The 12167-nt window shown below is 35.2% G+C and overlaps 1 pseudogene; it reads left to right on the top strand.

The window, feature by feature from the left end:
- Positions 1-5829: 5829 nt before the first annotated feature.
- LOC114713231 (ARM REPEAT PROTEIN INTERACTING WITH ABF2-like) lies at positions 5830-10889 on the top strand (annotated as a pseudogene).
- The last annotated feature ends 1278 nt before the right edge of the window (positions 10890-12167 follow it).

Here is a 12167-nt window from a genome sequence, read left to right on the forward strand (position 1 = left end):
GAAAATGAAAAAAAAAAAAAAAAGTTGTCAAAGCTAGTGACTCTCCATAAATAAAGAATCTTCGTCAAATAACAAATCCAAAAATATAGTAGAAAGGAAACATGAATAGCCATATTGACATTGGTGTATTGATAATGGGTATGAGTTGCCTTTCTCCCTTGATCTGATTTCTTGATGACAGTAACTGGAACCGACTCTTTGAATTTCTTTTTTCTTCAAACCCAATGACATACTGATAGCCTTACTTTGTCTTGCCTTTTTGTTTTTGGTGCCCGAATAACTTTGCTGTGCTATTTGTCTGTTTCACACACGTGTTAGCGAAACATAGCCCACTAATCAAAAGCTTAATCTTTTTTTAACCAGAAAAACAAATTAATCAATTTTTGTTTTGGATTTTCTTTTCTCTTTTATTGGTGAAGAAATAGCGTTTCGAAAACTCTCAGGTAACTCCATTAAGAAAAGCTTTTGCGGTTTTGGCCCCTTTGTAAAATACTTTCCCCTTTTTTATTTCAGTAGGGTGATTACGTTGATGTTCGGGATGTGTCCAAAGAGCACTTAAAAAAAGAAAACTTTCGCATTCTTCTTACATATTTATCTTGGACTCTATAAAATTACTTTTAAAACCGCAGTTTAGTTTTCATTCATACCTTCTAGGCAAAGACCCCAAATCAAAGTTTAGCTATTTTTATTATTTCTTTATTTTGTTGTTGTTTTCCTCTTTTCTAAAAAGTTAAAGTATACTTTTAGTCCTTTAATTTTACACAATGTTTTATTTTAGTTTTTTAACTTTAAAAAGTAACCTTTAGTCCTTTAATCCTAAACCTATTAACAAAACATGATGATATTGAACCCTTAAATGCTGATAAAATATTACTAAATGTTAACATATTAAATTTAATATTCAAAATAACCATAACTGGTATAAAAAATTATCATTCAAGATTAACAATTTTGAGGTTAAAGGATTAAAAGTATACTTTTTAAAGTTAAGGGATCAAACTGAAAACCTTACATAAAGTTAAATGATCAAATATATATTTTAGCCTTTCTAAAAATAAGTACCCTTTAATTCTTAATATAATACCTATTTATCATTTTGATTAAATTAAAAAAATTAGTTAAGTTATGTAATAATCATAAATATGACGTATATTTTCCAAAATACTTTCAGTTAAAACTTCTTTAAAAACTGATATTTCAAAAAATATTTTAAATTATTTTATTAAAATATAAAATGGTAGAATTGATGTATGTGTGAAATTAATGGGTAATAACTACTTACTCATTTTATAAAATATATAGGTGTATTATTAATAAGTAACAAATATTATTGTGATATTTAATTATTTAATACAAGTAATTTAGAAAAGAATCAGTGACTATAAAAAATAGATTATATTAGTTACTGTTTGATTGATGGGTTGGTAAAAACACACATCCCCGGAAGAACTGGAAAAATAACTTTCTAGAGAGAGATTCTAGAAAGAGAATATGGTCTTCCCTTCTCCAATGAGAAGAGTGCTTTCTGATCTATGTTTTCTGGGTTGACTTTCGTTCGAAATTTTCTTCCCCTTGCAATCTTCCTGTTTTCTTTTCTCCTTCCCTAGTTGTTTCAATCATCACTGCTACGATAGGGTTCTTAATTACGCTAATCCTATTTACGATTGTTCATGTTTTTTCTTATTGGTCAACATTCCTTCATTGCGTCTGCTTAATCCTCTTTCTTCAAGTAATGGCGTATTCTTCTTCTTTCTGATGCTTTTTCTCCTCACTTTCTTTTCTGCTATTGGGTTTTCCAGGTTCCTCTCTTCAATAAGTGTAAATGATTATCTTCCCTTGCCATCTTTCATCTTTTCCAAGTTTCCCTCTCAATATATCTTCATCGTTCGGTCTCCCTGTAAAGCCCCAATGTTCTCACTTAGTTTGTTCCTCCTGGACTCTGCTTCCTTCTCCTATAAATTTTGGATTTCCCTATTTGTGTTTTCACCACATATGTTTCCTCCTCTTTCTCCTAATTCCTTACTTGTTCAGCTTCAAGTCTCCTCATCTGCTATTATCTCCTTTTGGTCCTTTGGCCTGCGCTGGTGCCTGGTTGCTCTTTGTCCTTGATTTCCTTTCTTTTTTTCCCCACCGCTCAGAATGTCATCTGTTTCCCCTTATCCTTTGGATAGCACTCTTCGTCAAGCTTTTCAACTCAATGCAGATGCTCTGAATCACCGTCATCCCCGTTTTGCTGCTCATGCTATTACCGTAATGATCGACATCAGACCATTCTTTCTCACACGACTTATTTGATGCCTCCGTTCACTCTGGACCCTAGCAGACCAATTTTAAGCGGAGGATCGAATTAGTATCTTTTACCCTGATCATCTTTCAGAACATGGTGGACAGGGACTTTATTGTGAACAATAGTCCTTGGGCTATTGATGGATCGTTACTGGTGATTTATAGATGGATGCCCAACATGTTACTCGAGGAGATTCGTCCAGTTACCTTCCCGGTCTGGGTGCAGTTATAGATGTTGCTGCTTGCGTACCACCGTCCAGAGGCTGCTGAACGCCTAGGTGGTGATGTTGGAACTACTGCTGTACAGAATAGAAGAATCGGGTACTTTAATGAACTGAACTTTGTACGAGTAAGAGCTCTGATTGATCCTCGTCTCCCTTTAGTCCAAAACTAAGAGTGGGTCTAGATAATGGAACTGATGCTTCGATTGAGTGTAAGTATTAACGAGGTTTCAAGTGTTGTCGTATTGATAACTCTTTATTTTGAAGATATTTAAAGAATATTTTAAGCAATATTTGGAGTGGTTTGATACATTTTTGGAAGGATTTTAAGATTTAATTTGAGAAATCAATCTTAAGCATTATTTAGTAATTAAGTTTAAGATTTAGTTGATTTTATTTTATTTTTTAATTTCTTATAGTTAATTTTTTCCTTTTGGGTTAATTAATCCGCAAGTCCTTATAGTTTCAATGAATTTTGAAACAGGTCCCTATAGTTTTTTTTTTCTTTTTATCAGATCCTTATACTTTTACCTTTTTTTAATTAGGTCCTTGTATTTATTTATTTTAATTAAGTCCTTATAATTTCACTAAATTTTTAATCAGGTCCATGTAGTTTTAATTTTTATTAATTAATTAAATAGATTAATACTAAAATATAAAATATTAATAATTAAATTGAATTAATAATTATGTAATAAAAAAGTAATAGAATTAATTAATTCAGAAAATTTTTTAGAACAATTAATTTTTTTGCTGAAAAAATTAAAATCATTATAATAATTCAATATCTTTAGAATATTATTGTTTATAAACTAATATTAAATAATATATACTATTTTATGTTTATATAATAGTACTATTAGAATTTATAAAATAAAGAATAAAAAATTCAGGGACTTAATTAAAAATAAGATGAACTTATAAGGACTTGATAAAAAGAAAAATAAATACAAGGACCTAATTAAAAACAGGTGAAAGTATAAGGACTGATAAAAAGAAAAAAAAATATAAAGACCTGATTCAAAATTAGTTAAAACTATAAGGAGACGTGGATTAATTATCTCTTTCCTTTTATTTCATTTATTTTCTTTCTTTCATCAGCCTATGGGTGCGTCACAGGAGGAGAATTGGGATTTGGGAGGAGGAGATCAAACGCACCGTTTGGCGACTAGAGAGGGTTGAAGGGTTTTAAAGGATTCATCACCACCGTTGGGGCGATGATCTTTTTCTTCGCTGGACCTGGGGAGGGACGCTGACTGGCTCTGCGGAGAGGACGACGCTGGTTCTGAAAGAACGTTGTGGCTGCTTCCTCATCCTGTTGAAAGTCGACAGAAGTTCATGAGGAGAGGGAAGACGCCGTGGGAATTGGGGAGATCTTTCATGGTTTCAACTTGGTGAATGATTGGTTTTCGGGGAGTTTTGTACTCAGGTTGCTGAACAACTCTAGCGAGATTAGATCCGTCATAATCGTCCAACATGACAAGAATACGTTTTGTTGATACTGGTAGAACGCATTATAGAACCTTTGAAACTCTTCCTTAAGATGTGATTCTCAACAATCTGAATAACAACGGTTTTATTCATGTCTCCTAGGATGAGGATTCAGAATCTGATCAAAAGCCACCAAAAGCAGAACCTGCTGTTATTGAACCAATGTCTCCTGAGGTGGAGAACTTCCCTGTAATTGACAATCAAGATCTTAATGAGGCCCAAGAGAATAGTCCTGCCGAAAATCCACACATGGAAGATCGGTTTTCTAACCCTTTCACTGATCCACCAAATGCTTGGGTTGATATTGACGGCCTAGTAAATGAGCTGATCATAAATGACAACACTGTAGACCCAAGTCACTCTCTGGCAACTTCAAAGGTAGAAGGTCCAATTATTGTGGGTCCTCTTACTGTTGCAGCTCCCACGCAATCTCCCCCCTCTACCATCAAAGAAGAATCCTTTGAGAAGGAATTATCTCCAAAATAATCTGAAATATCGCTAGCTGCTCTGGATTCACCAATTCATATTCACACTTCGCCTAGCTCCCCTCGACTACCTGAAGCTGTGCTCACTTCCCCTACAAGGAAAGCAAATGCTCTGAGTAAATCTGAAACAAACAATCCAAGAATAGTCCAAGAAGCACAGAAGAAAGGGGAAAAAAAAAAAAGCTTAATGACTTTATTGTTCAGATGGAGGAACATATGGAAAATTTCTTCTATACTTACTTTAAGCTACTGAGAAAGTCACCTATTCATACTAAACAAGACTGCGATTATAAGCCTCTAGTTTATGACCCTGCTTTTCATAAGTTTTGTTGGTTTTTAACCAAACAGTTGCCTACCCCGCTCACGAAGCTTATCAATTGGCGGTAAAGAACAATTTCTTTCTGAATGATGGTCCAAGGATGGTTTCACCATCCAGTTTATAGCTCCTTCCTTGGGTATGGTGGATTGGCAGATGTTTCCTCATGCTTTTGAAGGGTTAGAACCTATGCTGAATGTATAACATCCTAGGTTTTTAATCATGAGGTTTAGAGATTACTAAGCTTGAATTTGGATAATTAAGCTAGTTAATCTTTTGGTCTTGAGGTTAATTAAGGAAAAGAAATATAAAGGACAGTACAAAGTGTTCACTGTGTCATTTACTAAATGTTCATTAGATGTTTGTTATAGTGAACACGTTAAAATTTTGTTTTATAAATTAGTTTCAGAAGTAATTTTGAGAAGTTTTAGAATGAAAACTCATGAGGCTCTGATAGGGTTTGGTGTTTTTGGTCTAGAGGAGTATATCAAACTAACCATTCATGACCTCATTTCTACTATTTCCTCAAGCTGGATATAGTTGAAATCTAATGTTTGTGATGATTTTGAATGGACTGAGGTTTCTACTGAATCTTTGAGTTTTGGAAATGATGTTTTAAAATTTTATGAGGGCTGCTGGAAATTAAGTTGTCTCAAAGAGGGTAAACTGAAATTTCCCATTTGTAATCTATCTCACTGGGCTACCTAATGTTGGGCCAACCCTTTCTCTAGAAGCTCCTTTCCTCATGGGTCACACGGCTCGGGTCAACAAGCCCAGCGTACACATCGAGTCCCACGTTATCATTGCATATCATTGCCCGAATCACTCACCCAATTAATGAAAAGAATATGGCCGAGGCAGGCGCGGCGCCAAAAAGTGTTTGGCCGGCGATTCAATTTCAAACGAACGAATGAAAGCATCCAAGGCAGACATTTTCATTTCATGCCCTTCTGTCCACTGCCCTCTAGGCATTCACGCGTTATCCCACGCATTACCCTAATTTATTGTCTTCTCCACCCTGGCAACATCGATGGATGGTAGACGCAGCTTGAAGCGCAAGCCCGAGCAAGAATTCGCCGAAGAAGGAGCAGATCATCCAACGGCCGCCGATCGTGAAGTGTTGGTTCTCGAACCTCACAAGTCTCATCAACAGTTTTTGACTCAAGTTGTGGCGCAAATCACTATTCTCAACTCCAGTTTATCATCGTCTAAGTCGGATCGCCTCGCGGCCAAGCGCGCTGCCCATGTTCTCTCTAAACTCGCAAAGATTGGTGACGGCTTGAGCCTTTCATTATATATACTCGTATTTGTACTCATGCCTATATAACAGTTTTTTTTTAATAATAAATTTCTTATATGCCTGGAGTGAGTCGGCGTGTTTATTACCTGCTTTATTCTTTGTTTTTGGTACTGCCACTCGCTCTTTAGTGCATCATTTTGATATTTATATCTTTGTTGCAGATGCAAATGGGAATAGTATAGTGGAATGCGGAGCCGTTCCTGCTCTGTTAAAACATCTGAAAGCAGCAGAACCAGGTGCTCCCAAGCCTTGCGAGCATCAGGTGGAAGAGAGATGTGCCTTGGTCCTTGCGCTTCTTGCTTTTAAGGTTATTCAGCACTGCAGCCTTGCCCTCTATCTCTCTGTCTCTCTCCTCCAGATTAAGAATCTCGATTACATGAAACTCTGAAGCGTTCTATATCTTCCCTGTCAGTCATAGAATTTTTTAATTAATAATTAATTTTTTAAATTTGTATCAGTATTAATACATAAACTTTTGATTTCGATCATGAACTTCTCCGTTTGTTGTCGTTTGAGCTGATATTAAAGAAGAATTTTATCTACAGTGTCTATAGTAACTATTTAATTTCGGTTGCTCATCCGTCAATCCGCTTTGGGTTTTGTCACCGTTGTTCTAGTACAGGCAATGATGTTGGTTTGAAGCCATTCCGAAGGTTTCAATTTCTTATGAAACCTTCGTAATTTCTTTTAACTCGGAATTGATTTCTTTTGGACTTCATCTCGAGCAGCCGGATCATAGACAACCCATTGTCGATGCTGGCGCTTTGCCCTGTCTTATAGATTTGTTAGAGAGGCACAAGACCTGTGGCAATTCACGAGCACTTGCGATTCTTTTAAGGACCGCTGTTGATGCCATTGGAAACCTTGCGGACCACAATAGCAGCATTAAAACCCGTGTTAGGTATTCTATCCAACGCCTTTGGAACATAATGTCTTCGATAAATATTATATTCCCTGTCTCAGAGGTTGTCTGTTCGTTCAGGATGGAAGGTGGGATCCCTCCTCTTGTTGAGTTGCTTGAATTTGATGATGCAAAGGTACAAAGTGCAGCTGCAGCGGCCTTACGTAGTCTTTCATTGAAAAATAATGAGAACCAAAAGCAGGTGGATGACCTTGCATTGCTACTTGTTTTCTCTTGTAGATTGGTATGCTGTAGTTGATGATATGAATCACTAATTGCAGATTGTCAGATGCAATGCACTGCCTACTCTTGTACTAATGCTTGGAGCAGAGGATGCTGCAGTACATTCCCATGCAGTTAGGCCCTAACAGAATTTTTATTTATGTCTTCTATTTGTTTAATTTTTCCATGCCATAATTTTTCTAGAGCCAGCTGAATGAGGAGCTTTTTAGGTTGGTGTGATTAGAAATCTAGTTGATTCTTCTCCAAGTAGAATGAGGGAAGTTCTTCTAGCTGGTGCTCTACAACCTGTAATTAGATTACTCAGGTAACATTACTCTGGAATTCTGATTTGCCCAACAAGCTCTCTACCTTAGTATCTCATAAAATGCTTTTCTCAAGTTCAGAATTTCAATGACAGATCTTGCTGTTCGGAGAGTCAAATAGAAGCAGCTCGTTTAATTGGTCTATTTGCTAGGGCGGATTCTGATTGCAAGGTGGATTGAGTCATGTGTGTTGCATTTGGATAGTAGCGCAAAAAACAAAAAAACTTGGTTTAATAAAATGCTCTTATTATGTCCTCCATGTTTTTCTGTCATAACCGGTAACCACATGAGTTTGTGTATCATACAGGTTCACATTGCTCAAAGAGGGGCTATCCAGCCACTGATTGACATGCTTAAGTGTCCAGAAGCACAGCTTCGTGAAATGTCAGCTTTTGCACTTAGCATACTGGCCGAGGTATTACTACATTAATCAATTTGCTCTATAAGGAGTATAAACTTTGATGGCATTAGTTTTTAATGCTCGTCATTGGCTAGCCTTGGGCTTTAAAAGTTTCAAGCTATTACTAATTGTGTATTTTCTTTTATATATATATATATATATATATATTTGTAACTTAAAGTTTTGATTCTAATGATGATGTGATCAAGTGTGCAATATAAAATTATGTGTAAGACTTATCTCTAGCCAGTTCTTTTATATTCCTTTGTGCTTTTAATGATGCTTGCTTCAGGACACACACAATCAAGCTGGTATTGCTTATAATAGAGGTATAGAACCTCTACTCAACAACCTTCTTTCCTCCAAGGATAGAACTCTCCAACAGAATGCAGCCTTAGCTCTTAACTGTCTTGCTGATAATGTGGTAAAGTCTGTTGCCTTATTATTTACCGAATCACCAATGCATGTTTCCGTTTCGTAATCATCAAACTTTTTCTTAATAGGACAATGTTGTGGATATTGTTAAGGCTGGTGGTGTTCAAAAACTACACGATGGAAATTTTGTAGTTCAAGTATGTTCATTTATTTTTCATTGGCATAAAATTAATAGGCCTACATGAAACTTTTTCCGTGTTGATAAATTTCTTTTCTATCAAGATACATTGATAGAAATTATTCTCTTTGGTTTATCAATATGTCTAACAAATCCTGTGTGACTTGTAGCCTGTTAAAAATTGTTTAGGAAAGACAATGAAAAGATTACAGCAGAAAACGCATGGACGAGTGAGTTTTCGTGCAAATTATTGGTTATTGATCATTGATTTCTTTTGTTTTTTTAAATTATAGATGCACATTATGTTATAGTCTAGCTATTATCATTATTATTATTTTTTTCTAATCTTTGTTCTCAACATTGGACTGGACTCATCAATGTCCTTCCTGTAGCAGGTGCTGAAACAACTGTTATATCTTATGCGTTTTGGAGAAAAGGCTGTTCAAAGAAGCGTGGCTTTGGCTCTTGCTCATTTATGTGCCCCTAGTGATTGGAAATTTATTTTTGTTGACAACAATGGTAAAAAATGAATCATTTGTGGTCTGGACATTATTTTTTCTTTAGATGCTAAAGTAGGTTCACTTAATGTGTTACTAAATTTTGCAGGACTCGAGTTCCTACTGGATCTTCTAAAATCTAAAAATATCAAACAGAAACGTGAGGCTTCAATGGCACTTCACTCGTTGGCTGTCAGAATCACATCTATCTGTCCCTTTGATGCTACTCCTCCGTCGCCGACTCCCCATGTGAGCTGCTGCCTAGTGTTTTAACTTTTTGTCAATAAAAGTAGGATACTTGGCGATACTATTTTTAAATACTCAATGGGGCAGTTATAGGAAATGTTAGATTTAGTCATTTTAAATTTAATTCTCCTATATATTTTTTAAAAAATTATTTTAGTGTTACATAAAAGGCAGTTGATTGGCCACTAACATGGCAATTGACATGAGTTAATACAGATGGCATTTTCTTTCAAAATGATGCTGAGTCAAATTTCATAAAGTGATTGTAAAATCAAATGTTTTAGAGGAGAAATATTTTGATCCAACCATATATTGGCCTACTTTGATTTGTTCATTGATCCTTTGAGTTCATGTAAGGATCATAGACATGATGTAAATTGTTGAGCTTTTAATGAAAATTTGCTCTGCTTACTTTAGCGAAAACGACTCTTAATTAAAAGTCATTTTGATTGCAAGAAATTTTAGTGACTTGGGATTTGTCTAAATAGACCAGTTTGAGGAGTGAATAATCCTAAAAGGTTATTTTTGTGGACCTTTTTTTCCCCCCCTTTGGTTCGCTCTAGTTTTTACTTGTTTTTGTTGCAGGTATACTTAGGCGAGCAATATATAAATAATCCTACACTTTCTGATATCATCTTTTTAGTTGAAGGTGAACATGCTGCCTGTGAATATTTTACCTTGTGCATAATTAATATTGAAATATGTACCCATAATTTTCAGTTTCTTTCTTTATCAGGTAAACGGTTCTATGCTCACCGAATTTGTTTATTTTCTTCCTCTGATGTGTTTCGAGCAATGTTTGATGGTTTTTATCAGGTAGGCATGGATTAATGTCGATAATTTGTTTTCTTTTTATTATTTTTATTTTTTGAGGGGCGTAATTGTTAATAGCCACATTGACGTTGTTGGAATATGTAAATTCAGGAAAAGGAAGCTAAATATGTGCATATTCCTAACATTAAATGGGATGTTTTTGAACTGATGATGAGGTGTGATTTTCAGTCCCTTTCTAGATCTTTCATCTTTTGTTATTTGCTTTGTCTCACAGATATTGTAATGTAAATGCCTTCATTTCCTCTGTGCGCTTCCAGATTTATTTACACAGGAAACGTAGATGTCAATTTGGATATTGCTCAGGATCTCTTAAGTGCCGCTGATCAGTATCTTCTGGATGGTCTCAAGCGACTCTGTGAATGTGCAATTGCTCAGGTAGGGCAACAATGTAGTTTCAAATTTGATTTTTCCTCTATTTTTCAAATTATTCTATGAACATGTTATAATCCCATGATTTATCGTATTGTTCCCAGGATGTTTCTGTGGAAAATGTTCCTTTGATGTACGCGTTATCAGAGTCATTCAATGCTGTGTCATTAAAACAATCATGTATACTATTTTTTGGAGCAATTTGACAAAGTGAGCTCCAAACCATGGTATGCTTCCTTCAGCTAGTTGAATGCTCTTTTTGCAGTTTTTCTTAGCTCAGTAAAGCCATCTTATTTAATGATTTAAACTAAATTCATTTGTTTTTTGTCTTGTCATGGGAATATGCAGGTATAGTTGTCTTTTGTGTCGCATTGTGCCAGATATACGCGAATTTTTCAGAAGTTCACTCACCAAGCGTGCTGAAGGAATACGGGATAAGAAATAATTACTAGTCATTTTGATATCTAGGGTTGTTCATTAGAGTTACACTTTATTTAAGTTTTTTATCTTTTAATATTTTGTAATTATCTTTATTATTTTGATTATGAATAAAATTTGATTTATACTTTTATTATTATTTTAAAATTTCCTGACCTCTATAAATAGATTTAGAATTGTCAATTGTACTCACCTTTTGATGACTGAACAGTCTTTCTTGGCCTCCTTTCTCTTCTCTCTCCTCTCCTATACTTGTGATACGAGGATGAAATTAAAAAAAAATATATTTTGCAAAAAATTAACAAGATGCTCAAATCGCTGCATACCCCCCGGGAGGGATAAGCATCTTTACATAATTCTTTGTTGAAAAGGTGTTAATAATGAAGTTACAAAGATATCTTTTTTCATCTCTCGTGAGGTTCCCTCCCATTATCGTTGTGGATCTTTGTTTTTCGTTTTAGGGGGTGTTTGGATAGAAACCAAATTATGATTTCAGAAGTGATTTCAGTTTACGAGATAAATATGTGAAGGAGTTTATCTCGATTTGCAGAAAAGTGCTTCTTAGGATATCCAAACACCCCCTTAGTTCAAGTTGCTGTGCTTGTTTTGTTAGTTCCATTCTAGTGTAACGTGGTTGGTGTGATGTGATGGTTTCCTACAAATTGAAGTTCAGTGGAGTTACTTCAGGCTGTTAGTTCCAAATAATCATAGGGGATGTTTGGATAACTCTAGAAAAAATTTTTAAAAGCACTTTTTCATAAGTTGAGACAAATTTTTTTATATATTTATTTCGTATACTGTAAAAGTACTTCTAAAATGATAATTTTATTCTCATTCAAACACCCTTGTAATTATTTTTTGGCTGCGCAAGGAGTTCTCTCTTGTACTTTGCCAGTGCGGAGGGTCATATAAATCTAATTGCTGCTAGAGATTAACAAGAGTTATATTCTAGTGAGTGACAAAATTACTTTCCTGAGTTGTCTCAAATAATCTTCTAAATGTGAAAAAGTGCAGTTGTGTTCTCAATAGCGCGTAGGTAATCTGAGCATTCTCCCATATTTTTTTAGTACTAGCTGCCAAAACAAATTGCTCGCTAATCTCAGACATCATAGAGTTGATTAGCCAGCCAATGACTTAATTGTTCTCGGTGACCTAGGTCTGCAATTTTTTATTTGTGGACTTGCTTGATCTTTATAGCAGCATCCGTCAGGTAGCGTTTTTATCCCTTTCCTTGGTGTGAGACCACTGCAAGTAATTGTGTCCATTCAGCTGATGGTTGCTTATA

This window comes from Neltuma alba, unplaced genomic scaffold, assembly GCF_004799145.2.
Source record: "Neltuma alba isolate B1F8T4 unplaced genomic scaffold, ASM479914v2 tig00011420_pilon, whole genome shotgun sequence".
Taxonomy (NCBI): Eukaryota; Viridiplantae; Streptophyta; class Magnoliopsida; order Fabales; family Fabaceae; genus Neltuma; species Neltuma alba.